Here is a 27,490-nt window from a genome sequence, read left to right as displayed (position 1 = left end):
TTAAGTTCTTAACCCAAGGTACCACTGTACGTATAATGTTATAAATTGTGTGTCTTTGTTTCTCAAGTTGATATATTTACAAGGTTTTGTATGTATTGTGGTATTTTATGCATTGTAAGTTGCTGCTATTTTTATTGATTATAGATTTGTAATTATTTATTGTAATGGTTAAAGAGTGAATTTCTGTTCAATTATTATTTTCTGATAGTTTGAGAGTATTTTTTATTGTGTACTCTTATATTCTAATGGATTATTGAATATTACTTGATATGTTGTTTATTCTAAAGCTATGATTTTATTATGACTTTTTGTATTGGATTGGATAAGGTGTGTGATCTTTGTTGCATATGTTGTTGTAGTTGTAGTTGTAGTTGTTGTTGTAAACCACCTTGTGTATAGTAATATAGAAAGGCAGTATACAAATTAAAAGTGAAATGAAAATGACTATGTCCTTCAAGAAAAAAAATTGACAGAAAGTGAAGAAGATATGATATATATTCTGTGCTAATTCAAAATAGGGTGTAAAGGTAAAGGTAAAAGGACCCCTGACCATTAGGTCCAGTCGTGGCTGACTCTGGGGTTTCAGCGCTCATTTCGCTTTATTGGCCGTGGGAGCCGGCGTACAGCTTCCGTGTTATGCGGCCAGCATGATTAAGCCGCTTCTGGCGAACCAGAGCAACGCATGGAAACGCCGTTTACCTTCCCACTGGAGCGGTACCTATTTATCTACTTCACTTTGATGTGCTTTTGAACTGCTAGGTTGGCAGGAGCTGGGACCGAACCATGGGAGCTCACCCCGTCGCGGGGATTTGAACCGCCGACCTTCTCATTGGCAAGTTCTAGGCTCTGTGGTTTAACCCACAGCACCACCCGCGTCCCATAAAATAGGGTGTAGACCCATGTTATAAATTGCCTTATGTTTTATACAAACACACACTGATTATCCAAACCTATGTTGATCTTATGAAGAAATGAGAGCTTGCATGTTGTGGGGGGGGGCGTTAATAACTAAATATTCCTGTGCCCTCTGCTTATGGACAGTGTTGTTGTTGTTGTTTAGTCGTTTAGTCGTGTCCGACTCTTCGTGACCCCATGGACCAGAGAATGCCAGGCACCTCTGTCCTCCACTGCCTCCCGCAGTTTGGTTAAACTCATGCTGGTAACCTCGAAAACACTATCCAACCATCTCGTCCTCTGTCGCCCCCTTCTCCTTGTGCCCTCCATCTTTCCCAACATCAGGGTCTTCTCCAGGGAGTCTTCTCTTCTCATGAGGTGGCCAAAGTACTGGAGCCTCAGCTTCACAATCTGTCCTTCCAGTGAGCACTCAGGGTTGATTTCCTTCAATATGGAGAGGTTTGATCTTCTTGCAGTCCATGGGACTCTCAAGAGTCTCCTCCAGCACCATAATTCAAAAGCATCAATTCTTCGGCGATCAGCCTTCTTTATGGTCCAGCTCTCACTTCCATACATCACTACTGGGAAAACCATAGCTTTAACTATACGAACCTTTGTTGGCAAGGTGATGTCTCTACTTCTCAAGATGCTGTCTAGGCCTGTCATTGCCCTTCTCCCAAGAAGCAGGCGTCTTTTAATTTCGTGGCTGCTGTCACCATCTGCAGTGATCATTGAGCCCAAGAAAGTAAAATCTCTCGCTACCTCCATTTCTTCCCCTTCTATTTGCCAGGAGGTGATGGGACCAGTGGCCATGATCTTCGTTTTTTTGATGTTGAGCTTCAGACCATATTTTGCGCTCTCCTCTTTCACCCTCATTAAAAGGTTCTTTAATTCCTCCTCACTTTCTGCCACCAAGGTTGTGTCATCTGCATATCTGAGGTTGTTGATATTTCTTCCGGCAATCTTAATTCCAGCTAGGGATTCATCCAGCCCAGCCTTTCGCATGATGAATTCTGCATATAAGTTAAATAAGCAGGGAGACAAAATACAGCCTTGTCGTACTCCTTTCCCAATTTTGAACCAATCAGTTGTACCATATCCAGTTCTAACTGTAGCTTCTTGCCCCACATAGAGATTTCTCAGGAGACAGATGAGGTGATCTGGCACTCCCATTTCTTTAAGAACTTGCCATAGTTTGCTGTGGTCGACACAGTCAAAGGCTTTTGCATAGTCAATGAAGCAGAAGTAGATGTCTTTCTGGAACTCTCTAGCTTTCTCCATAATCCAGCGCATGTTTGCAATTTGGTCTCTGGTTCCTCTGCCCCTTCGAAATCCAGCTTGCACTTCTGGGAGTTCTCGGTCCACATACTGCTTGAGCCTTCCTTGTAGAATTTTAAGCATAACCTTGCTAGCGTGTGAAATGAGTGCAATTGTGCGGTAGCTGGAGCATTCTTTGGCACTGCCCTTCTTTGGGATTGGGATGTAGACTGATCTTCTCCAATCTTCTGGCCACTGCTGAGTTTTCCAGACTTGCTGGCATATTGAGTGTAGCACCTTAACAGCATCATCTTTTAAAATTTTAAATAGTTCAGCTGGAATACCATCACTTCCACTGGCCTTGTTATTTGCAGTGCTTTCTAATGCCCATTTGACTTCACTTTCCAGGATGTCTGGCTCAAGATCAGCAACCACACTACCTGGGGTATACGGGACATCCATTTCTTTCTGGTATAATTCCTCTGTGTATTCTTGCCACCTCTTCTTGATGTCTTCTGCTTCTGTTAGGTCCTTTCCACTTTTGTCCTTTATTATGGAAATCTTTGTACGAAATGTTCCTTTCATATCTCCAATTTTCTTGAACAGATCTCTGGTTCTTCCCATTCTATTGCTTTCCTCTATTTCTTTGCATTGCTCGTTTAAGAAGGTCTTCTTGTTTCTCCTTGCTATTCTTTGGAAATCTGCATTCAATTTCCTGTATCTTTCACCATCTCCCTCGCATTTTGCTTGCCTTCTCTCCCCCACTATTTGTAAGGCCTCATTGGACAGCCACTTTGCTTTCTTACATTTCCTTTTCATTGGGATGGTTTTCGTTGCTGCCTCCTGTATAATGTTACGAGCCTCCATCCATAGTTCTTCAGGCACTCTGTCCACCAAATCTAAATCCTTAAACCTGTTCCTCACTTCCACTGTGTATTCATAAGGGATTTGACTTAGATTGTATCTTACCGGCCCAGTGGTTTTTCCTACTTTCTTCAGTTTAAGCTTGAATTTTGCTATAAGAAGCTGATGATCTGAGCCACAGTCAGCTCCAGGTCTTGTCTTTGCTGACTGTATAGAGCTTCTCCATCTTTGGCTGCAGAGAATATAATCAATCTGATTTCGATGCTGCCCATCTGGTGATGCCCATGTGTAGAGTCGTCTCTTGTGTTGTTGGAAAAGCATGTTTGTGATGACCAGCTTGTTCTCTTGACAGAACTCTATTAGCCTTTGCCCTGCTTCGTTTTGATCTCCAAGGCCAAACTTGCCAGTTGTTCCTTTTATCTCTTGACTCCCTACTTTAGCATTCCAATCCCCTATGATGAGAAGAACATCCTTCTTTGGTGTCACTTCTATAAGGTGTTGTAAGTCTTCATAGAATTGTTCAATTTCAGTTTCTTCAGCACCAGTAGTTGGTGCATAAACCTGGATTACTGTGATGTTAAAAGGTCTGCCTTGGATTCGTATCGAGATCATTCTATCATTTTTGAGATTGCATCCCAGTACAGCCTTTGCCACTCTTTTGTTGACTATGAGGGCCACTCCATTTCTTTTACGGGTTTCTTGCCCACAGTAGTAGATATGATGGTCATCCGAACTGAATTCACCCGTTCCTGTCCATTTTAGTTCACTGATGCCCAGGATGTCAATATTTATTCTTGCCATCTCATTTTTGACCACCTCCAACTTACCCAGGTTCATGGTTCTTACATTCCAGGTTCCTATGCAATATTTTTCTTTACAGCATTGGACTTTCCTTTCGCTTATGGACAGTATACCCATTTAAATTTGTGGACCAAAATTAGCCTTTGTCCATTTCAATGGGTTTACTTTCAGTGTGACAAATGTTGGCTATAGCTCAAACTCTTACTGGTCAGGGACTAGAACCATTTGCAATTTCTACATTTGAAAGCTAGAAAGCTTTCTCAGTGCCATGCTGTTATCTTGCAGTTGCCCTAGAAAAGCATGTGCCTTAAATCACAAACAACATGAGATGAGGTGGACAAATTCCAAGAGACTTTAAACAAATGTTTTGGTTCCCTTTTTTCTGTTTTGGGAAGAAAATAATGAACCAGACACAGGATTAGCTGAATAAAGCACTTACAGCAAATCACACAAACATTAGATTGGTAATGGATTAATGTCTCAGATTGTCATGTACAACATCATTATTACGTGAGGAGACTTATCTCCCCAGACTCATCTATTAAATATCACTTGAGAAACAACCTTAACATTTGTTTCTTTGATACACATGAGAAGATTTTTGTTCTTCACCAGCTATAGTTCAAATCAATATAGTCAAGGATTTTTTTAAAAGAAAAACCAATCAATTAAAAATCCCCTCTTCTACACTCTATCATTTTTGTAATGAAACAAATCATGTGCTCATGACATACAGCACGATCCTATGTTTGCTTGTTTAGAAGTAAATCCCAATGATTCAGTGGGACTTACTCTCAGGCAGGTGTCCATAGGATTGCAGCCTAAACACATGTCAAAAGTTGAACTTCTGATTTTAGCCTTGGGATTTGGTTAATAGTAATCAAAGATCTGGGGCTACCCAGTCCTGTTGCCAAAGCACACAGTTCTGCAAACAGGTATTTGATTTGCATATGCTTCTGTTGGCGGACTGTTGTCTAAAAGAGATACACCTTAAATGGAAGGGGTTGCCAAGTACACACACTTGTGCAGAGATGTTTCGCCCAATAGAATGCATTTCTGTATATTGTTTTAACTAATATATGCATTGTTATGGTGACTTTACATCAGCATATGCATTTTTGTACACATTACTTGGCTGGGGAATTGCACTGCAAGAATTCAGAAAAGTGTGATTCTCAGAGTATGCCTGTGTTTCGATATTGTTTCAGAAACTGAGAATTGGGTATGTTAGCAGTTAAATGCAAAGTGAATCAAATTTCTTCCCCATCTCTACATGCCGGTACAGTGGTACCTCGGGTTAAGTACATAATTCATTCTGGAGGTCCGTTCTTAACCTGAAACTGTTCTTAACCTGAAGCACCACTTTAGCTAATGGGGCCTCCAACTGCTGCTGCGCTGCCGGAGAACGATTTCTGTTCTTATCCTGAAGCAAAGTTCTTAACCCGAGGTGATATTTCTGGGTTAGCAGAGTCTGTAAGCTGAAGCGTATGTAACCTGAAGCGTATGTAACCCAAGGTACCACTGTATTAGATTTTGAGTTCACATCCTAAAACAGTTTGCTCACTAAGGAGCCAGTGCTCTGCTTTGCTGCATAGGATAGCACTTACAGCTCACCTGTTAACAACAACAACAACAACAACAACAACAACAATATTTATACCCCGCCCATCTGGCTGGGTTTCCCCAGCCACTTTGGGCGACTTCCAACAAAATATTAAAATACAATAATCTGTTAAACATTGAAAGCTTCTCTAAACAGGGCTGCCTTCAGATGTCTTCTAAAAGTTTGGTAGTTGTTTTTCTCTTTGACATCTGGTGACAGGGCGTTCCACAGGGCTGGTGCCACTACCGAGAAGGCTCTCTGCCTGGTTCCCTGTAACTTGGCTTCTCGCAGCGAGGGAACCGCCAGAAGGCTCTCGGCGCTCGACCTCAGTTCCTACAAGCCGTATCCTGTTTCTTTGCTTCTGCACTGATAGCTGGTCTTTATGTCTGTTCTACTTTTAAAAAGCTCAGCAACTATTGGGTTGTCCTGGTTTTTACTTTTTGAAATATGGCAACCCTAAAAATGGAGGCAACCATCTGAAATAGTGAGAGAGATGTGGAGCAAAGTGACAAAGAGGTGATGGAAGCAGGTTTCAGCTGCTAGTCTGGAGAGCTTCCACATGCAGAATGGTTTTGCCCTTCTATTTAGGCAGTGAAATGTTTTGTGCCTGTCCCATGCTACTTCATCATGAGGGGCAGGGGTGCCCTTGCAATGTATAGGAGCATAATGGGCCCTTTAAAGGAAAGTGCTGAGGAGACTGTACATACCTACATTCCCAAGCTTCAGGGCTACAATGTGGAAATCATTGGCTCAAACTGCTATCTAAAAGGTATCTCATGAGACTGGATCTTTTATAAATGCAGAATGCATGATTCATAAAGAACAAATCCCCCTAAAGCTGCGTTTTTCAACAGCGTCCCAAACTTTACCTGTATGCCTCAAAATCCCAGCCATACCTTGATTTATTACCCTATATTTGTTTTGCCGAACTGAGTTCTCTCAAAGACCAGACATATGTTTAGTTGCCTGAAGTTTGCAGGATTCTACTTTGTGGCCCAAGTTCCTCACAGTCTCTAAATTACCATTTTGCTTCCTGTGCCATGACCTCAAATCTTTGACCCACAACTGCAGCATATTTTCTGTGACTAACAGCTGTAATTCCCTAATTATCATGGTGTGTCCTCCTGCTGTGCTGTACATTTTGTTACCAAGGATGCAAATCATGTTTCCTCCCCACCATTTCCCCCTGGACACAGTTCCAGCTTCTTAAAATGCACTACTTTATTCATCTGAACACTTGCCTCCAAGATTCCGGACTTTCTAATCTTAAAACTGTTTACTCCTTAGTACATCCACTAGATTCCTTAGGGAGAATGCTCAGATTATCATTTAAAATGCCGTGTGTGTGTGTGTGTGTGTGTGTGTGTGTGTGTTCTTTTACTTTCCACAAGTATTGTTCAGAATTATCCATAGGTCCTTATATAATCAGAGAGATTTCACACGCCAGATTTCGCACAGATTTTATGTACATGGACACAGTCAATAGTATGTAACACATTTGTATTCTAAAAGATTGCATATTTGAGCTGTGGGCATGACGTGCTGAAGAGAAATAATGATTAGTTAATGCTTGAAAATGAATAAAAAGGTAAAGGTACCCCTGCCCGTACAGGCCAGTCGTGTCCGACTCTAGGGTTGTGCGCCCATCTCACTTAAGAGGCCGGGGGCCAGCGCTGTCCGGAGACACTTCCGGGTCATGAGGCCAGCGTGATGAAGCTGCTCTGGCGAGCCAGCACCAGCGCCGTACACGGAAACGCCACTTACCTTCCCACTATAAAGCGGTACCTATTTATCTACTTGCACTTAAGGGTGCTTTCGAACTGCTAAGTGGGCAGGAGCTGGGACCGAAAGACGGGAGCTCACCCCGCCGCGGGGATTCGAACCGCCGACCATGTGATCGGCAAGCCCTAGGCGCTGAGGTTTTACCCACAGCACCACCCGCGTCCCTACTTGAAAATGAATAGGCTCAAACTAATCTTGCTAAATGCTGTCAATTTTCTTTAAGTACAAGAAAATAAAGGCAAATTTGAGGGAGGAGGCACACAATAAACTGTGTTCTCTCACACGCCCAGCTTCATTAAAATAGCAGATGGTTCATTAGATCTGCGCTTATTTCTTCATTCATTCATGTTATTTGTACGCTGCTTTTCCACACACAAAAATCAAGCTCAAAGTGGCTTACAACAAAGAAAACAGCAATACATTTCAAACAAACACTATTTTTTTTCGTAATAACTGAAAAATAGCAACAGCAAATGTAATAAAATACAAAAACCCGCATTTCAATAATATTAATATAATAAGATTACTTAAACAACATGCAGCATCCAACAGCAGAAATAGCAAGGGAGCTTCAAGTTTCACTTTAGTCCTAGAAACATCTCTCCCATGATGCAGCTTACAGTCCTTCTGCTGTATTGAACATATATTGTCTATGCTAAAAGATCTGCACTAGCTCCTCCTCCTTTCTTGCTCAGCACAGTTTGAAGTGCCATTTTGGTTTGTGCAGTCTAACCAAAGTACCTGAAGGTCTCTCATCCCCCCCCCCCCCAATTTGGCCTTTCAACAACTTTTCATCATCTGGAGGGTGAGTGTTTGTAGATTTTGGTCTAGATCCCCTGTGGATTGAGCTAAAATGGACATCGAATGGGGACAAGACCTTGGAGGATTAAAGGTTCTCCCACAAACAGTGAAACAGGCACATATTCAAATGCTTTGCCTGTACTATTTTATATATATATATATATATATGCTTTCGTAGATTTTCACGGGAAAATATATTTTCACATATATATATGCCATGTTTGAAGATACTCTCTTCCTCATGTCCTGCAAAATTGTCAAGTCTTAATTTACAATTGTTCACTTAACTTTAAAAAAATTACCATATTTTATTGTTTTATTTACCATATTTAAATAAAGGGTTTTCTTCTATTGTTGCTCCTTAATTTTGTCCTATGTTTCTTTGCGCACATTATAAAACCCACCGTCCTTTGGGCATTTTTCTTACCCCTAAAAAACAGTTGAACGTACATGGAATTTGTAAAAAAATTCAAACCACAGGGGGTCCTCTATTTTGGTCTCCATAAATTGGACTGGGCTAGAAGCAAAAATGCTTGAAAGGGCTTGTCTGGATGGGATCCAACAAGATGTAAGCCATCAGTTCCATTCACTCCTGTTTGTTGGATCTGTCTGTCTAGATAAATCCAACAGGTGCCCAGGAAAATGTGAATCTCATACAAGAGACATTATTGCTAGGATGATGAATAGGACAATAAAAATCCTTCATCCTTGCTATTGTTATTGAGATGGAAACTTAATCATGTGGTCACACACCCCTCACCCTCCCAGATGAAGCTGAGGTGAGGGGACCAAAAAGCCGTTTAAAGTGTTATAAAAACAGCTGCATGGAGAGAAGGTAAGTCCATCACAATGTGCCATCTTAACCAGAAATGTAGGACTGAAATGAAAAACCCATCGTCTACTCATAACTAACTCCCACTGAGTTCAGTAGCATTTACTCCCAGGTAAAGTTAGCAGCCTAATAGAGAAGAAATGTGCCAGATTTTGTGAGGGTTGCATAGCTTATTCTTGGGGTCATGATACTTTTTTTGGCAGTGAATTCCCTGCAGCTCTCTGGATTCTCCGAACCTCATTGAGGAGTCCCCCCTACAATCAAGCAGTATACAAATTTCAATAACTTTTTTTTTTAAAAAAAAAAAAAGACTAAAGTTGGGGCCACAGAAAGAAACTGATATAAATCAATTCCTAAAAACAAATGGATTACAAAAAATCTCTCAAGAAAATAAGTTAATGTTTATGTTGTCATTTTCTAGCTGCAGGTGGGATAAGGACACATTTCAACCCAGTGCTATGCTTCCAAGAATGAATGAAATAGGAATTTATCTCTGGTTACATCCAAAGGTAAAAACTTAGCTACATTTTACAGTGACAACAGCCCAATTCCAGTCTGTGTGTGTGGCAACAATAATTATAACAAACAAAGAAACTCAAAATAACTACTATGATAGATGCTGTGATCTCTGTCACACAGAATTCAGAAAAATACTAAAAATGAAAACAAACAAACAAACAAATAACCCACCTAGCCTAGCCTTGGAAATAATGTTTGTTTGGAACAATTCCTTTGGAATATTCTTTTATATGAGTTGTTCCAAGTGTCTTGAAACAAAGCTTAGAATAAATACATATTCCTATTAAATACAGGGCAAAAACCCCGCTTTGCATCGTCTAGACTTTCCACACTGATACTCCTTACAGAAATAGGTTTGTGGTATAAGATCTCCACCTATGTAAGTACTGAGACTACAGAGAAAGAAAATGAATTAATGGCACAGCAATAATAATAAATCTGCCCATCTCAGAACTGCTTAAGAACAGGACAACTTTTGCTGTCCCTTCCCATTTGAAGATGCATAATTTGCATTATTTACCTGATGAATTTCTGTTTTGGTATTATATTATGTATGACTAACATATTAAGCAGCTAAGGGTGCAATCCTAACCCGTGGCCAGCACCAGCAAGGCTTGATGGAATAGTGTCACTCTGGTGCTCATGCCAGTCAGCTCAGAAGGTGTGTGTGTGTGGGGGGGTATGTTTCATTGCTGACCCAGGCTGGCACAACAAATAGGCCCAGACTGGGCATATTGCCATCACATGATGGCAGCAGTGTCCACTCAGGATCCAGTGATGTTCCAGCCCCTCTCCTAAGACACCCCGCACCAGGGGTTCCTGCTGGCTGCCACTGGCTGTTTTTGACAGGTGCACTGGGGCTCTTCACACTGTGGGGTTTCCCTCCAGCAGAGGCTGGCAGAGATGAGAAGGTCTGGGTGGAAATAGACCTTCACTCTATCCAAATCCCATCCGGCACGACAGATCGGGGTGGCTGGACTCCCCTACAAGTTACACTGCAATTGGATGTCTTTGTTTGCAGATTATAATTTTGAGGCATGCAAGGTCCAAGTCAAGGTAAGTCTGTACAAGCAATATGTACTCGGTGACAAACATTTTTCTGCATTCAGGCCCTCTTTGTAGGCTATCATTAGCAGGAATCTGGAGGATGGAACTCATGACTAGGAAAGCTACTTTGATAGCTGAGATATCAATGCTGTGTTGAGTGGAGTCAGGTTTCATGTGGATATTTTTACTCTTCTCAGTGGATGGGCATTTGTTACTCTCTTAAAAGAGCACATAATTAATCAAAGGCTAGAGACAGATTACACTTAAAAGATATGTGAAAGGGGTTAGCTTCCTGGAATTATCAATCTCATAGCTGATCCACAATTTTGGGGGGTAGGAGAAGCTTACCGGTATATAGAATTCTCCAGTCTTCTACCTTGCTCTGATAAGGCATGGTGATGTTGTCCTGAAGTAGCCATACGTATACACACATACACACATCACGTCCAAGGACTCCACCACACACTATAATAACCAGGAAATGGAACCCAGGGAGATATGATGTAAACGAAGGGGCCAGACTATGCAAATACTAGGCTCCATTCTCAGTGGCTTCCACTGAGTTCTATGGGTCAAAGTAAACAGGCTGCAATTTGGAGCAAAGTTCAAAGGGGATATGACCTGCTCCCCATCTAAAAAACAGTTAGATGTATCAACAGTGGCTTTGCCTTAGAGGCAAGTCAGGACACCTGGCTCTCACCACACTCCCCTACCTACTATAACCCTCTGTGCCATGTTCCATTCTGTTCTAGGGGGTCGCCCAACTGTCAGCAAAAGTGACAAAATGGATGGTTTGACTTCCACCAATAGGATCCCACGAACAATGTGAATGAAGTGACCACACTGTACCCCCAGAGAGCCTCACCTTTGAGAAAGGTGCTTTGGGCACCAGTCACAAAATGGCTGCTGAGAAGGCATGGCATAATGGCTGCCACATCTAAATGAGCAGAAAAAGAGACAAGGCCACAAAATGCCCCCCCCCCGCCATCTAGCAGCGAAAAGGCCAAGCAAACCTCCCTGGGAAGGGCCATTCTATAACCAGGGGGTCATCACCAAAAAGGCCCTTCCGCTAGTTATTACCTGCCTCACCTTCTGTGGTGGAGGCAGCTGGAGCAGAAGTATGGAAGAATGGAACATGGGGATAGTTCTGCTGGGTCAGGTCTGTGGCTCGTCTGGTCCAGCATCCTGTTCTCACAGCAGCCAACCAGATGCTCATGGGAAGCAGTACTCTCCCCCTCCTTTCGCTTCCAGCTAACAGAATTTGCTTTTTTAAAAATCTTATATATGGGATTTATATCATAGCCCTCATCACAAGTGACCCTGGGGCAGGTGACAGCAACATAATATATACCATAACAATAAAGCAGAGTTTAAAAGGGTGGGTTCTCCACTAGTCTGCTATAATGGCTGGAACAGGCTGTTCTCTGGATAATGGTTTTCAGCTTGCAGCCTGGTCACTTTTTCTTCCCTAGCCTGGTGAGTAATGCCCATCCTTCATGATGGGAGATGAGAATGGCAAGAATCCAGGGAGCGGATCAGTGTTGTTCCAGACCTTTTGCTGGCATCCCTTTGGGGACATTGTTTCTCAATGTCTCATAAGGATAAACAGAGATTAACCCACACGTACTGCCTGGCATACCATAGTGCAGATGAGCAAGCGGCACAATTTAGTGTTAATGCTGATGTGCACACAATCTGAGGAATGCCCACATCAAAGTGAGTCAGGCAATGGTGAAACTGTGTTGCGTTCTGTGCAGGACAGAACTCAACCTGGTAAGATTTTCAGGACTCAGATGGAACTTCTCTCAGGAAGGGGGGAAATGGCTCCTCTGAAAAGCACAAAGGAGTGATAAGGATTATGACACAATTCAAATGCTACTCTAGGGATGTAGTCGCTGCTGGAACACAGGATAGCATAGGTGTCAATTGGAGTGGGAAAGCTCTCTATGTGAAGTGGTTTCTCCACACAGTTGGCTGGTATCAACTGCAACAGCGCAAAACCCTCTTTTTCGTTTTGAGCCTGTGTTTTTGTGACTGCACGGCTGAAGTAGCCAGAAAGGCACAGGAAGTCTCTTCACACTAGACCGTACCATCTTTGACCATACCATCACACCTACAGTGTGAAGGATTCATCAGGCCTCTGTTCCACCTGCAGTAACTAAGGCCAATCACCATTGTGAGTCTGCATCCCAGGAAGAACATCACGGCAAGAGAGAGACTAGCTTGTCCCCTTCAGCCAGTAATGTTCCTGCAATTGGGGGGATAGGAGTGTAGGCTGGCTTACTGAGGAAGAGGGCTGGCAGCCTTAGCAGCACTGGAGAGTACCAGCAAAGAGGGACCAGGGCAGAGGCATTAACAGTGGGGGGTCTCTCAGCAGTTTCTTGAGGATTCAGCCTTCTGACACCAGGCTTACATAAAATGCTAGTACTGGAAATAGATTTTCTTTCCTTTGCAACCTGAGCCTATCCCATTCAGGTAGAAGGAAGCCCTATGGATTTCAGTGGAAACTTATTTCCAAATAAATGTGTTTGAAATTTTGGACACTGAGAGACACATGTAAAATGTTCTAGGTTCCAGGAGCGTGGATAGATAATCCATCTTTGGGTTCACATCTGCAGGAACACTGTCCTCTTTGTCTTGGAGATGTCATTTTCAGTAAAATGTTACATGTAAAAAATTTAAAGGATAAGGGCAATGTTGTTCCCCATGCATTGCTGTCTTGATTTTTCTATCCACCCCGAGTCAATTCAAACATAATTAAAGAGAGACAGACAGACAGATGGACAGATCGATGGGTGGATGAGTGGAGAGATAGAGAAATATGGCATCTTGTGAAACCTCCTTCATAAAATCACTATCCCAAATGTTTCATGGAGGTCTAAAGAATATGGCCATCATAGGCTAAAGTACGGCATTCCTGAGTACATCAACCACTTTAGCCTATAACTATTCATTGAAGTGAAAAATAACACTTTATAGAGGGACCACACTAAACACAGGTGGTCAAATAACTGCTCTGGGCAGGCATCGCCTTCAGTTTCTCCAACTCCTTGTTCTAGCATAACTTCACTTAGCATGTCCACTTTGGACTTGTAGTGGGAAAGTATGGCAGGGTCATTAAGGATGAAATGATACCAGGGATGAAAATGACATAACCAGATGCAGAAGGCACAGCGTGGTGGTGTGTTTAATGGATTTATTTATAGGCACCAAAGAGCTGTTAAAGGGTAGGAAACGTATTTTGTATCCAACGTGTATCTTAAGAATGCTTCTTAATAATTCCATTCATTTTTCTCGTAAGTGAAATGGAGTGGAAACACAGCAAACTTGTATCAGGATTAGGTTGTGACGTATTTCACCATTCATTTAGCCTGTCTTTCAATGCAAGATTCTCAAGGCATGGAACAATAGGTAAAACATTGTACAATATCACAATGAGAGCATAGTGAAAACGTAATCCAGTGCCAATAAAACCAGCTGAACCACAAGGGAATGACACTGCACATCAATATTCCCTCACTCAGAATTCTGCATTAAGATTATTGACACAAAATGACAGCATATAACATGCCCTCCCTAAAAGCTCATGTACTAAAATCACTGTTACAACTTTCTATACCAAAGTGCCAGAAAGATAAAGCCATAGAACAGGCTGTGCACAGTTGGTTTACCTCCAAACATACTGTACCTTCCACATGCAGTCCTACGTGATACCATTGAGCTATTGGATGGGGCACCTGCATCCCACCAGATGCAGAGAGCATGATCAGCCACTGGCGAGCCTTCAAAACTTGCTAATGATCCAAAGGTTTGCATAATAGAGCTGGCACTGGAGAAAAACCACAGAAATTCCTCATAACTCATTACAATGATGGCATCATGAGCATGGAGTGAGGTCATGCTTCTTATTATTTCAGGCAGAGGGAGCTAAGGCCTCTTAGGTTCATGACCTTTGAAAGCAATTCTTGAATAGGGAAAATGGGAGTTTATGATACGTCGAATAAGAAGCTGCAGTGACCACAAGCCCTGCCCCCCCAAAAGATGACAAGGTAAGTTGTAAGAGGTAAGATAATCTACTGAACTGATTTATAACCAAAGCATTCTGTCTTTGTGTGTTCTTTTGCAACAGTGTTTACCGCTCTCTATAATGTTTTGCCATGATCATTTCAGTCACGCTTTTGTAAATTTGGTAGTGAGTCATGAAAATGCCTTTCCATCTCATTTCAAAGTATGAAATGTAGTAAAAGAAATCTAATAAATAACGGTTTACATGGTTTTCTGCCACATGAAACTTTTCTCCAAAGGGAAGCAGGAGGAGTTTGAGCATGTGGGGTGGAGTGGGGAGAGGAAAGCTGCTTCATAAAACATGGGACCTTCCAAACAATCAAAATCCAAAAATCATGTTCAAATTGCTTTCTACTTCTTTTCCAAAGGAGTATACATTTCTTTGTTCTCTGTGTATGTGTTGTAGAAGAGAGACAGGGTTGTACCTGTCAAAAAAAGCTCAAACAGAAGAACCTGGTGCATATATTTAAGCACAAGTTTGGTTAGTTTGGTGGAAGGTTTAAAGTCTATTAACCCAGTTTGGAGATACCCTTATGGAGCTAGTCACAATCCATTTTTGTTCTTACTATCCTGAACAATTGGGTGCCATCAACAAACATGGCCACCTCAGCCATATCAGTTTGAAAAACACAGGTCCCTATTCCAATATTTGGGACATACCCAGTTCTTACTCCTCTCCATTGTGAAAACTCTTCATCTATTTCCACTCTCTACTTCCTATTATTTAACCAATTACTGATTCATTATTTTCCTATGACTATTGAGCTTACTCAGGGACCTTAAGTAATGAACTTTATTGAAAGTATTTTGAAAGTTGAGGTAAACAGTGCTTACTTGATCACCCCTATCCACATGTTTATTGCCTCTCACAAATAACTGTAAATGCTTAGTTAGACAGGACTTGCTTGTTTTTCTATATGCCTGATAATTCTATATTTGATCATACTTTCAACCCAGTTTTCCTGAAACAGACATTAAGATAGCCACCTGTAATTTCAAAGATCCCCTCTGGATCCCTTGGTGTTACATTGACAACTTTCCTGTCCTCAGGTATAGAGGCTGAACCCAAGAACAAATTGTATATTTTTGTTAGAACTTCAATTTCATGTTTGAGTTTACTATGAATGGTTGGGCGGGTGCCATCTGGATCTGGTATTGAACTTCCACTTGAATATATGTTGAATCTGACAACACTGTGGTCTCTGATCCCAGTCAGTTCAATAACACATTTCACACCAGGTCCTCAGCACCACTTAAAATTAAGTCCAGTGTCACCTCCTCTTAGGTTTGTTCCATGATCAACAGTTCTAATGCACAGTCATTTAGGTCATCTCAATGGAACTGATTCTCAGCAGACATGTATAGGACTGTACTGTGTAAATGCATTTCTGAGACAGATATAGGATAACTGAGCTGTGCTAGGACTGGGGGAATCTAATGAACCAGTAAACAGTTTCATAATTTGGAAGCAGGGCCAAGTGGAGGGAGGCAAATTTTTATCCAATCCAATCCAGGAGGAAATGTTTTCTGTGGGAGAATAATGGTACTTTGACTGAGCACCAGAAAGGGAATCAGACCTTGGACATTAAGGACTATTGTAGCTATTCCAAGATGATTTAGAATCTCTTCTCAAATTCTGTATGCAGTGTGGCAACACTGGAATCTGTTTTTATCAGGTTACAGATGACAGAGCTGCCTTCTTTCATAGAACTGATCACATGAATATGTATTTTTTAAATGTTGCTTCACATTTGTCCCATTAAGATGTTCATGCATAGTTAACATTCTGTATCACATTGATATTTTTCTTTCGCTTGTCCCCAACAACCCAGAGGACAAAGTTCCTTGGTGAACATATTTGCAGGCCTTATGTATTTTATTTCCAGATGGCGAATGGAAAGCCAAAAGCAAATCACTCTCATCTGGGTCCAGATCCCTATGCATTGCTGGTGCACTAGGAGGCCCTGTTATAATGCAATGCAGCCTAGGGCAAAATACCTGCTGCATCAGCCATATGTTAGGATCTTGGCATTTATGTCTCACACTTGCTTTCTCTAGTATGATGGTTATTAACTTGAACTAAAAAATAACAGTTATTTTCTAGCTGTATGAGATCTGCATTATAGGGAATTAAAGACAAGTGTGTACATTGCCTACCCCTCTGGCCCAACAAAACAACCATTTTAGCTGGGAAGGTGTTGAGATAAGGCAGTCTCCATGCTAGAATTCACTATAGCTGTGGCCTTTCTCTTGGTTTCACAATGTATGATATTGCTTTTATCCATCCTGTCTCCTAGACATGGCCCAACATATTTTAGTGTCTGAAGCAGAAAATCCCAATGGACTGTTTTCTGTTCCTTAATAGCACCCCAAATCTGCTGTCTGAGGGGAATTGATAACACTGTGCCTGGTAGTAGGATCGGCCCTGCCAATCCCCCAAAGCAGTTGCTGAGACTGAAGGTCCCTGCCTTCCCACAGCGGCCTAAGTCCTCTCCTCTCCAGGGTTTTTTTCCCCAAGCAATCATAGACTGTGTCTGTATGTCAGCAATCTCTCCTTCTCCCCTTTCATCTCTCTTCTGGTTCTGGGAGACAAGTGAGATGGGAAGTTTGTCGCAGCAGGAGAGGGAGACACCTGTGACTCTTCACCAGCCTCCACTTCTGCCTCTGATTCCGGACTGCTCTCTGCCACAGACTCTCCCAGCTCACAAAGCCCCATTACAGCTTCAGCTTCCAACACCTCCTCTTCCCAGACTTCAACCTCTGACCACTCTTCATTGTCTCCCCACCACTACTCCTTGGAATTTAAGCCTTTTTCCCTTAGCGGTTCCCCAGCTGGTTCATCCCACCATTCCTCTATGTCCAACCAGTCCATGACAGCCCTGTGTCTTCCCAGCTGAATTAGCAGCCAGTGGGGTGATGTAGGCAGGGCTGCATTGCTGACCTAACTTCTCAACACTGTGTATTGTTGATGGTTACCAAGAGGAGGAGGGGCAAGTCAGCAAGGAGCTTGATGCATTTGCAGTGGCAGAGCCAGTCCCACCACTGCCCTGATAGCAATGATTTTGGGAACTATAGTAGAAAATACATTGAAGGGCCTGTGGGTCTGGAGGTCAGAGCCACAGAAAAAAATGAGAAGATATATGAGCCCTAGCACTTGTACATATCTGAACAAATTTAATTTGCATCGCCAACATTATTTCAATTAGACATATAGTAATTGACTATGAAATAATGGATGGTGGGCTTTTGGATGAGTATTTTGTAACTTTATTTATTTTCCCCTATTAAAATTAGTAAATTCTGTCATTCAATCACTTAACTGCGTACCAATGAATAAACTGTTCCTGGAGTGAATACAGTATCATGTGAGTTATGGATTACCACAGTGATATCAGCAAGTAATGCTGAAATGAAGTAATATGTTTGGAAGTTCAGCATAAAGAGTTAATGAGCTTTCGGAAGACAGTGAGTGAAAGTTGCTAGACCGAAATAGATACACGGTCATGCGAATTCATGTATTTACTCATCTGCTAGAGTTAAACTTAATGCTGATAGATAGGCCCCCTGAATGAACCATGTAAATGTGGATTAATGGTGTTCAAACAAGGAATCTGGGGACTCGAGAGGGCAAGCAGAAGTATGTAACCTAGCCATGAAAAATATTTATTTTTCAATTGGGATCTGAGGGAAAAGAGGAGAGAGGGCAGTGTCTGCTTTTAAAGTTCATGTTCAAGTGCTCTCTCTTTCTCTCTCTCTCTCACTCACACACACACACACACAAACACACAAAGAGAGAGAGAGGGAGAGAGGGAGGGAGAGATTCTCTTGGTTGTGCAGTGAAGGTACCATGTTTTTAATTATCAGTGCTAGCATTCAAAGGAGCACCACTGCTCTCTTTTGTTCCTCTCCCCACACCAATTGCTCACAACCTCCTACTTGCATTTATATAACTATGAAGCCCTTTATATCCCCATCATCCTTTTGGGTTGGGAAGATGACAGAGAAAGGAACTGTTCTGCTTACACTTGAAAAGGGCAGTAGGTGGCCAGAGCTGCAACCAAACCTTGCACCAATAGCAGTCTTGTGTGAATGTGCGTTCATACATATGTTGTTCCAAAGGGCCCTTTGATCCTCTAGTGCTGATTTTGGATGTGGGGGGACAGGGGGCAGGGAAAATGGGCAACAAAAGGTGTCACTCATTCTGCAGGTGAAAGCCTTTGCTAAATCAAATAATGATGTCCACTGAGGGACATCATTGGCAGTGGCGTAGCGTGGGTTGTCAGCACCCGGGGCAAGGCAAGTAATTTGTGCCCCCTAACCCGTGGATTTGCGCCCCCTAACCCTAACCCCCAGATGTTGCGCCCGGTGCGGCCGACCCCCCCTGCACCCCCCACGCTACGCCACTGATCATTGGATAATATCTATTATATTGAAGTGCTTTGAATGGCCTTTCTGAGCATTCCTAAGGTGATGGTGGGAGGAGATCCCAAGGTGAAGAAAATGCCACTTCCTAATCTCTCCCAGCTCACTCTAGTGAAGGGAGGATCCCCTATACCCTAAACCTTTCCTCCAGTGGATTCCAATAGGCAAGACTCTCCAGGGTTGAACAGTACTAGGTTTCAGAGGAATGAGGAGGCTTAGGGTCCTCCTAATTCACTGCCCCCCCCCAACACATCCCAAAGATTCCCTCTTCTCAAGACCACTGCAAACAGACTGCTGCCAGCAGCACAGCAGCAGTGGCAGATATTTCCTCCATCATGCTGTGGTGGCTTCTGACAGACAGCAACCTCCACCTCCAGTTGCAGACCTCCTTCTCTGCTGGAAAAGAGGGAGATCCACAGCATCTGATGGTCCCTCAGCTGCCCCCTCCCCAGAAAGCATAGGCTTGCTCACTAACGTGCTAAATTCAAAAAGGCTTACATAAAACGCCTCTGTAGGCCCACTACAGGAGAATATTGATCATTTCAAAACTCTCTTTGCAGAAGTTGACTTTGCAGGCTAAGATTACTAGCATGGAAATCTGCCTTCTGAAGGGCAAAATGTCACTAGAATGAGACTACAAATATAGAAAATAACACCCCCCTCATTTTCAAGGGGTTCAGCTATATTAAAAATAAAAAATAAAAATGCAACCCTGCCCTGCCAAATGGCATCTCCTACTGTGGAAAGAACAGCAGATAAGACCGGATAGATAAGGAGTTTATTCTACAGTGCAAAGCTTAAGCAGCTGCGTGGGGTAATTTGTACTCAGAGCCCAGTGTTCCAAGGCATTTTGTCTAGCTATCCTTTGTAGAGTTGTGAGTCATGGATTTCTAACCAGAGTCCTCTGGGAGATTAAGCAGCTTTGCAGCCAGCTGCTATTGGCTGATATTTGGCATAAAGGAATAAGATACAATTACAGTCTTAGAAGTTTATAGAAAGCCAATAAATGCCCTCCAATAACCATGGCGCAATGCTAGCAACTGAGATGATTCGGACATGCCTTTAAGAAAAGCATCCAGGGGCAGGGGGAGGGGGGGTTATAAAAATATGCCTTGTATAATGCTATTCATTCAAATGATAGAGGAGGACACCCTGCTTTTTTTACTGGCATTACACTGGCATCTGTCGTCAATCTGGAATGCCCACCATTTGCACTGCAGATCAAAGGATCTGCTTCCAACAAAGAACTTTGGGGGGGGGGGGAATTGTCTCCCCTGAATAATCTACAGTTTAACGGCATTTAAAAGATGAAGATAACAATATGACCAATAGCAATTGGGGCATAGATAGGCAGTCAAACACCAGAAAGATGAAAGGCTGTCTTGAGTCTGGGTAGTTTATATATCCATTCCCTGCATATGAGCATAAGTATTGTGTTACTGAGGCAGATCCATGTCTATCTAGGCAAGCGTTTTGCTTCCAGCAGTGGCCAATCAGGTGCCTCCACCACAGATTACAGGCAGGTAATAGTCATCCTCTGTTGAATGTGCTTCCAAAATTAATCTTTTTATTTCAAATGATTCCGATACAGGTTGTCTCAAGATATGGCAAAGAGAAATTTCTAGGATTAGAAACCTAGGAAACCTAGGATTAAACACCTGGTCTTAATAGACATAAAAGAGAGAGGAGGTTTTTCCCTACCCGATCTAAAACTTTACTACGAGGCAGCCTGTTTTCACCTGGCTAAAAGATTGGTGCACATTGCAGGATCCGGACCTCCTGGACCTGGAAGGTTTTGACAACCGTTGGGGATGGCACGCCTACCTAATATATGGAAAAGCGAAAATTCATAAAAATGTTACCAACCATATAATAAGAAAGTCACTCTTTGCTGTATGGGAAAAATATAAAGACCTGATGGAGCCTAAAGTCCCGTGGTGGACTTCTCCAGTAGAAGCCATAGCAGTAAAATGGAAAAATACTCAGGAAAGCTGGCCAACATATAAAATACTTCTAAAAAATGAAGATAACCAAATAAAATTTAAAAAAACTGAGGAAATAAGAGAACACATTTCAGACTGGTTCCAATACCATCAGTTATTTGAAAAATTTAAATCTGACAAACAAAAGGGGTTCTCAGTAGATATTTCCCGATTCGAATCTGATCTTGTAAATTCTAAAAGAAAAACTCTTTCGAAAACAGTCAAGGAGGAGGAGGGAACAGTGGCAATGGTGAGGTGGTCCCAGGATTTTGGCCATTCAATAACCATGGCCCAATGGGAAAATTTATGGAAGATCAATTGGAAATTCACAAACTGTTACACGATTAGAGAGAACTTTCAAAAAATGCAACATCGATGGTATCTAACACCATGGAAACTTTCGAAAATGTATAAAAATGTGTTAAGTAATTGTTGGAGATGCGGAGACTCAGGAACATTCTATCATATGTGGTGGACATGTAGGAAAATACAGGTATTCTGGGAGAGTATACATGCAGAACTGCAAAAAATGCTAAAGATCTCTTTCAATAAAAAACCAGAGGCCTACCTCCTGGGAATAACAGATTTGGATATTCCACAAAAGAGGAAGGGTATCTTTTTATATGCGACGGCGGCAGCAAGAGTTTTGATCGCAGCAAAATGGAAGAGTAATGAAATCCCCTCTATACAAAATTGGATCCAAAAGCTGACAGAATATGCCGAATTAGATGGTTTATCAGAAAAAATAAAGAATAAATAGTCATCCTCTGTTATTTGATCCATAATCTGGAAGCACCACACTCCATAGACTTTACACGTGACTTTAGCCATATTAGCTCAGAGACCATCCAAGTTCTAAATAATTAAAACTACTTTCTTAGCCTCTTTGCAATACAGTGGTAGAGCTGTCAGGTGCTCAGATATGATGTCAACAGGTCATGTGAATGAATAGTTTATGTCAGGGGAACCATGAACTCCTTTAGAATGATGACACATTTATATGCATTGAGACTTGGTGGCCAAGTAGCTATGATATCTGACTACATTCCTGAATAATGTCCTTGCTCATTTAGGTTAGTAATCTAAAAAATTAATTTACTTGATTTACAATATGCACATCAAGTAAAAAAAAGGGCTGTGAACCTGATCCTTCAGGGGAAATCCAAAACAGGACAAAACCACCTTCCAAGTCAGATGAACCACCACCAATAATACCTCTTGTCTTCTTCAAGATTGAGAATTATTGGATCACATAATGCAAATGTCATTAAGGCAAGCATCTCCCAGTATTACCTTCTCTGATTGACCTTCTGGGTAGGAGCAAACCATTGAATCACAGTGCTCCCAGTCCCCTATGGATACCATATGGATACCATAGCTGATGTTCTTGAAAGGAGCTGAGAGGTCTAGCATGGCAACTCTCCACCCAACCACTTTTTATAACAATTATCTGACTCTAAGAACTGCCTCCATTCAATGGCGATGGAGAAGAAACAATTGCATTACTTCCACCACTGCCACCACTTTCATCGAATAGAGTGTAACCTGAGCTCTAGCCTATGCTTGATCAGACCCATCCTTGGAGTCTCATTGCCTTCAGCTTCCAGCTGAACAGAGGGGCAGTTCAGGCTTCAGTGAATGGGAGGGGTGTAGAAGTATCTTTATCAACCTACAAGAGCAAACCATTTCAACAACTCCCTCATAGCTATATGGGCAATGGGAAGCTGAGATACAGACCCGCACCAAGGAGTGGTCAAACACTAACACAGGAGCCATTGATCTCATCCACCATGCCCTAAACAGAACTGGGGGGGGGGGGATCATGTGGCAGAAACAGACCAGTGCTGGAAGCAGTAGCAATCATATATCACATAATCAATAGATAAAAACCATATATCTATATCTATATCTGCATCCATATCTATATATATTCAGAAGTTTACACATATAGATACTTAGACTCTAGAGCCAACAAGTCAAATGTGTCATGCCTGAATTTGAAGAAGTGGAAGTTGCATCATTAGTTCATATGTCCTAAGTAAAACAGCAACAAAAAGACTGTACTTGAATTGCTAGACAGAGGTGACGTGGATGGGCAATCCAGCTCTACAATGTCTTAGAGAAAATGGGTACACTTGCTTTGGGAAGAGTGGTACTCCATTCTTTGGAGTGCTCTAATTGGAGAACAGCCTTTACCAAAGGTGTCATGGACTTTGAAGAAGCACAAACTCAGGGTGAAAAGGAGAAACGAGCTAAGGGGAAGGCACACTTGGCAAACCCTCACTGTGATCAACTCCCATGTGGAAATCTATGTTCCCACTGTGGAAGGCTGTGTGGATCCAGAATTGGCCTCCTCAGTCACTTACGGACTCACTGTTAAGACCATTTTCATGGAAGACACTCTTACTTGGCTACGCGTGATCACCAAAGAAGAAGCCTGAATGTTCTCCTGGAGTGACAGTGGGCAGTAATGCTTAGTATTAGATGCACTAGTTGCACAGGTCTTGCCCCAATTTAGAGCAAACGGGTCTCTCCACACTTATGCATGCTTCTGTAATCTCAAGGATTGATTATTGTAATGCAGGGACAGATATTAAAGTGGGTTTGAAAGCAGCAGCTGGTCCAGGAAGCCACTGTTCACATCCTGATAAATATGGGCAACTGGTTTGTGGCAAATGCTTTGGCTGCCTGAATTGTTCTGTGCCCAGTTCAAATTAGAGATGCTTAGCTTTAAAAACTTTCATGACTTGGAACCAATTCCTTCCACACCTTATAAGATCTTGAGACAGGGCCCTGGTCCATTTGTCTTCACTGTGGGAAGCGAAACCATCAAGAGATAGGAGATAAGCCTTTACTGATGTCTCTGCAGGGGTAAAGAATAACCTCCCTGTTGAGGTCAGAACTTGTTCTTCGCTTCTAGCCCATTTATTTACAGTGGCCTTCAGAGTCTGATAAGATGGGAAGCTGTGCTGTTTTTCCCCACCCATTTGCAGAGTTTTATTGCTTTGTGTCTATTTTTAAATATTATTTTATTTTATTTCTAAACTGCCTTAAGCCTAGAAAAAGTCATATGCAAATATTTAAGTAAAACATGCATGTCATATGTATACTTTAAAAAGGTGAGATTCTGATTGAATTATTTATTTACTGGACTCTTTTGTCCTCATAATTGGTCACACAGTTAAGAAAATAAGAGCTATTGTAATTACATTCAGAATTTTTTATCTCTGGATTAAGTAAGGTTTCCACGCAAAGAGGACATGTGTTTGCATTTGGTGCCTGAAGGATAAAAGGATTTTTGTAAAATATTGGTTCTATTTATAGTCTTTGTAATATAAGAGCTCAACAAATCCTGAATTATACCCATCAACAAAGTATCAGAGAAGAACTGAGCTGAGCTGAACCTTTCATTGTTCAAAATGCTATACTATTCTATGTTTGCTGAGATATTGGGCTCTAAGGCATCATGCATATACATGTCTTCTTACATTTGCAAAAAGCTATAACTATATTTCTGTTTCTTATCCTTTATCATCATTAGAGCTGCCTGATTTACTAAAAAATAAAAATCCCCAAACTCCCAAAAATGTTCAGTCATGCACAGGGCAATCCTATACACAAAAAACTGGTGTAAAGTTAAGTTAAAATGGGGTAAAGTACCCCAGATCCAAACTCAATTTTGGAGCTAGCCTAAGCATGGAAGAGGGAAAACAAAACTTTAAACAGTGTTTGAGTTAAATCACCCTTTTTGCCAGCCTAATTTATGTGCTGTTCCCAGGTCACAGACCAAGCTAAACAGGCTTGGGATCCCACATAAGTCCTCAATTTCTAGTCCCATCCCTGCCACGCCCCCTAAACACATTTTTAGGGTTCATGCTGGTTTAAGATGCACCAGGGAAAGGGATAATAATGATTAACTTCTTCAGATCTTTTGCAGACAGTTTTAGAAAAGTGTGCTGCATGTAAAAGCTCCCTACAGCCACTCAATAGAGGTAAGCAGAGTAAGATTGTATTGCATTGGCAAGTTCAAGTGCTGCCGTAACACTCCACAATAATCATTCTCACACATAGCGTTCAGTTATGTGGCAGAACAAAAACAAAATCCATTGAGCCATTGGTCTGCAGTCATATGTTGCTTTCAGTTTATGGCTACGTGCAGCATTATTTGTAGCTTCTCTGATCAACCTAAATCATTTGTTTTGTGTGTACCACCACTAGCACAGACACCTCACATCAGTCCTGGGCAAAACACGTTTTGTACTCAGCCTTCAACTTGATAGTTGTTTAATAGCCCTATCATGATGACACTCATAAGCTTATTTACAGACCAAATGTGTTGGGCAAACAATGGTGACATTTTTTAATCTATGTCAATCAGCTGAAACAGAACATCATAGCATTTTCAATAACACCATATTCAAACTTTTAGCACTAGGATTTTGGGGTGGGGGATAAATTTCAAATTTGATACACTTCAAAAAAAAACAAATTGTGGATATTGTTCATTATTTTGGACATTTTGACATTATTTTTGAAACTGTTTCAGTTCTGCTTTCCATGTAACATATTGAATACTCGATTAGACTTTGTACCCTGCATAGAAAGCAGACTCTCTTTTATAAATAGAGAAGATATGTGAGGGTTCATTATACCATTTATCAGCACTCATAGAATAACTGTAATTCTGTGACACAGAACACAGTGATATAGCAGCCAGTTCGTTAAAGTAATTTGTATTTGCTCACTAAAAATTATGTGAAAGTCAGGCAATGCTTTTATCATGTTGTAGCCTTGGGATAATTCTGTAGAGGTTACAGTTCACTTTAATAAGCAAAATAGCACATGTGATAATGGAGTCCTCTGGACTGCATTTGTCTAAGTGATTCGACGGCTGCATCCATAACATGCTAGTAATCTACTTTGGGAAATGGTGAGCTGTGACTCAACCACTTTTGCTGTGTTTTAATGATATGAGCTTCTTCGGGATCATTCAGTTCCTTAAAGCACAGCAGCAGCAGATGATGTCATCTAATCCAGGCATGGCCAAACTTGGCCCTCCAACTGTTTTGGGACTACAATTCCCATCATCCCTGACCACTGGTCCTAACAGGTAGGGATGATGGGAGTTGTAGTCCCAAAACAGCTGGAGGGCCAAGTTTGGCCATGCCTAATCTAATCTGTTCCATGAAATGACAGCATACAAGTTGTCCTGTCATCTGACTTGGGTTTGATGACAGTTCTTTGAGTAGTCCATGGCTTTAAGTCTTAGGGTTGTATCAAATGTTAGTCCAACCGAGTTATACCCATTGATATTAATGGACATGCCCTCACTTAGGACCAATAATGTAATGGGTCTGCTATGGGTATAACAGTTGGATACAAGCCATAGCATGTAGTGATCTTGCCTTCCTAATGAGGCACTTCCTCTAGTTGGTTCTCAGCGCAAACCTCCCCACAAAGCTGTATCTAATCTACCAAAAATGTGTTTATGGCTGAAATATTGAATGGAACCCCTGTACTGTTTTGTAACTTCTTGTTACAAAATATGAACACATTCAGAATTATATTGTTTTCTGGCAACGAGTAAGTGGAATTCCACACTCTTGCAGTCATTCAAACCATATATTGACTGGTGATGAATTTGCATGCAGTTTGCAACCACATATTCCACATTTCTGAGATCATCATACAACTAGTAAAGCACGATGCAATCATATTCTGGCCAAATTATCTAGTGGTCGTATTAGTCAATTCCAAAGTCTGGTTCATCCTACTTAGTAATACATTTCTGATTATATCCTAAATTCCATGTGCCGTGATTCAGCCACAATTAGATTTCATGGTAGTTCTGCCCTCCAGATATGCTACTCCAGAGGTCTAATTGTATTTACGAGGACCGCAGGGAGGAAGGGTTGCTGACCTAGCCTGTGAGATGATCACTGAGCTATAACTCATGGAGAGCATCTACTTTATATGCAGAAGGTCCCCAGCTTCAGTCCTCAGTATCTCCAGGCAGGGCTGAGAATGTCCTCTGCCCAAAGAAGGAGACTTCAGGATAGCAGCTGATGGCTAGTGCAGGCAATACTGAGCTAGATGGACTAATGGTCTCATTTAGTATAGAACAGGCATGTCCAACAGGTAGATTGCAATCTACTTGTAGATCATGGGGAGTTGCTGGTTGATCTCTGGCCCCTCAGCGATCTCCTTACAAAAAAGCAAAACACACACACACACAAAAACACCCAACTACGGCTTCCTAAAAAATGCTCCACAACTTTGGGTAGATCACTGCCAGTTTTATAATACTGTGAGTAGAGTACATCTTTGGTATAGAACAACCTTCTATGTACATCCTCCATAGCCTTCTTTGTGTGATTATAAGGTACTTTATGCTGGTTCCCCTCTCTCCATTCATAATAGCAACATGCTTGGAAAAGGCTAGTGTATTTGCATACTTATTGAGGAAAAACCTCAGGGCACCTTAGGTTGTCATTTTGCTCCCTTTTAATATAGGAGAGTAACATTTTATATACATCTTTATCCTCATCAGTAAGTCACTATCAAACTATGGCATCATAGATATAGATAGATAGATGCGAGATAGAAGATAGATGATAGATA

The sequence above is a fragment of the Podarcis gaigeae genome (genome assembly GCF_964106915.1).
Source record: "Podarcis gaigeae genome assembly, chromosome: 1".
NCBI classification, from domain to species: domain Eukaryota; kingdom Metazoa; phylum Chordata; class Lepidosauria; order Squamata; family Lacertidae; genus Podarcis; species Podarcis gaigeae.
Note: the sequence above shows the minus strand (reverse complement) of the source record.